We start from the raw sequence: 2,685 nt of genomic DNA, 5'->3' as shown, positions 1-2,685 counted from the left end.
CTTTCCCAAAGCACAGATTCATCACCCAGTTTAAATAGGAATACTTATATGCATGACCTCTTACAAGTTTGAAGGGGCATAAAAATAGCTTTGCTGAGGACAAGAATAAAACGTTGCCCAAAAGACAAATTTTATCTACTTTACAATTTTGCTTTAAGGAATGTGGGGTCAAGGAGTGAGTACTAAAACACTAGATAGTTTTAATGTGGGAACCAAGAGGGCAGATGTAACATGTTGATTAATAGTCCCAGTACAGGAAAAAAGAAAAGAAAAAGGTGGCTGAAAAAAAAAAAATTAAGTTTAAAGATGGTTGATATGAGGAAACAGTAATTTTCTCCCATATCTTGGCATGAAAAGGATAAACTAAGGAACTCTAATTTTCATTAGCCAGACTGTAGTATGAGTACAAAAAGCTGCTGAAGTGTGCAGAAAATACCTTAAAACAGCAAAGGGCCCATAAAATAACGTGTGAATGTGGTTCTTGTTTAAGTCCAGCAGGATGTAAGCTACAGTGAGCATCACACTCAGAGGCAGGGGGAGAGGACACACAGCCTGGGACACAAATAACCAGGCTGGGCTAGAGGCAGAGCTGGAGCCTGAGAACAGGGATGCACGTGTGACCAGACAACCTGCCCAGCAGCAGCCAGCCTCTGTAACATAGCGGCAAATGAGCACGCACACCTGGCAGGGGCCGATGCCAACCTCAGAAAGTGCAAGATGCATTTAAATCACTGAGTTTATTTCATATAATTGTTACTAGAAAATTATCAGTGCTCTGTGATCTTCACAATCTTATAATGAAAGTGACTGTGTGTACCCAAGTGTACACAGTATGTACAGAGGAAGGCCATGTAGAAAAATTAAAGGGACACATACCTGGGGCGCTAACCTACGGACGCAGTGCCAGAGGTGGCTTAGGGGCTTCCTAAACAGAGAGAGCGCCGCACGAGACTAAAAGGACAGAGAAGGGGCGCTTAGAAAGATAGAAAACAGTGAAACCAGAGCCCCTGGATCACCTCCTGGAGACGAAAAACTTCATCCCCAGTTGCACTTTAGGTCTTCACCACTGGTAAATTTTCATAAATGCTACTAGTGAAACTGTCCAAAAACAAAAGACGGGACTGAGGTAGCTTAGTCTTGAAACTATTTAGGTTAGACACTAAACGCTGCTCAGCAAACCCCTTCACTTTGGGCTAAAGCTCATTATCCTATTGGGATCATTCAAGTGTCAATATTTATTGCCTACTCTGTGCAAAGCACTGGTTAAACATGCAAGTACACAAAAAAGATACAGCCCTTGCCTTCTGGTCTATAAACCAGATAGGGAAATCAGTGTCTACAACCATGGGATAAATGTCTGACATACAGCAATACTCAAAAACACTGTGGTGCTTGACTCAATGCTATAATAGAAGTATGCACAAAAAAAGGGGGAGAGGAGTGATAGTCACGAAAATGTTATCATTCATTTTATAATGAAGAGGATTTTAATTCTTGTCCTTAGAAACTATAAACACTAGCATGATTTGGAAATGAGACTGTACCAAACACCGGCCAGAGAAGGATCGTCCAGTCTACGGCTTCTCTTTCATCTGGTCACTCAGAAATATAATATTATCAGCTATAATTGTTGTTGCTTGTCGTCTCACATTGTTTTTATCCGTATATTCACCATAGTCTACTTTCCCTTCCACATAAATTCGAGACCCCGTTTTCATGTACTGATATGCCACATCTCTGAGGCAGGGTCGGAACACTGAGATTCTATGCCATGTTGTCTTCTGACTGACATCACCCGTTTGGTAGGTTTCGTTTTCCCCTGATCGCCACATCTCATTTGTTGCTAGGGAAAATATTGTGACTTGGGTTTTTTCCTTCTACCTGTCTCATGACAGGGTCCTGACCTACTCGACCAAGCAACTGCACGCGATTCAGAGCTCTCTCGAGAACCAAACTGCTAGCTACTTCAGACTCATGTCTTACAAACTGACGAAGTACCTGTACTACAGGTCTTCGAAACATGGCTTCTACTCTCTCTTCTTCCAATCTAATCTTTAGTCTTTTTCTGAGGCTCTGGCCCGCACAGCCTCCAGGCAGGGAATCACTTCCGGCTGCTGCCGGGAATGAAGGCTCACGAGAAGGAAGAACCGATGGTCAACTTTTTATATTCTTTTTTAACTTAATTTTGATTGCACAGGGTTTGCTTTTATCAGAGCATTGGCCTGATAGGTGTATTGTAACTAAGCAGCTCTTCAACTTGTGTTTTACAATGTCTGCAAAGACATGTAAACACTCTCCATTGTTGGTGGATGACAGAAATAAGTTTTCTCACCAATTGCTTTCTGATTAATAAAAAAGCAGCCTCAAATGGGCATGGGGGAATGCATCCTCTTTCTCTGATCTTCTTCCTAAGTCTCTTACTTGCTCCTCTGGTCTCCACTCCAGTCTCCTGGATGTCACATGGGTTATGGCCTAAGGTCCCAGCCTTTTAAACCTCCACTATGGGAAGAGTCATATTATCTCCAGTGAGGATTAGTCATGGGTATTTTAACACTGTAAAGGTCAGATCTACTGGTTAAATAAACTTTTTTTTTTTTGGTATTTATTAATCAAAGCCCAATTAAACATAGATTTTGATTCAAGTTAATGTTTACTGGTCAACTTTCTCATTAGGCATGCAGAAAA

General features: G+C 41.5%; 1 pseudogene; it reads right to left on the bottom strand.

Moving 5' to 3' along the window:
* Positions 1 to 1,574: 1,574 nt before the first annotated feature.
* Positions 1,575 to 2,043, bottom strand: LOC138079640 (single-stranded DNA-binding protein, mitochondrial pseudogene; annotated as a pseudogene).
* Between the last annotated feature and the right edge of the window lie 642 nt (positions 2,044 to 2,685).

The sequence above is a fragment of the Capricornis sumatraensis genome, chromosome 5 (assembly GCF_032405125.1).
Source record: "Capricornis sumatraensis isolate serow.1 chromosome 5, serow.2, whole genome shotgun sequence".
NCBI classification, from domain to species: Eukaryota; Metazoa; Chordata; class Mammalia; order Artiodactyla; family Bovidae; genus Capricornis; species Capricornis sumatraensis.
The sequence above is the reverse complement of the archived record's forward strand: the minus strand, read 5'-3'. Positions and strand labels throughout refer to the sequence as shown.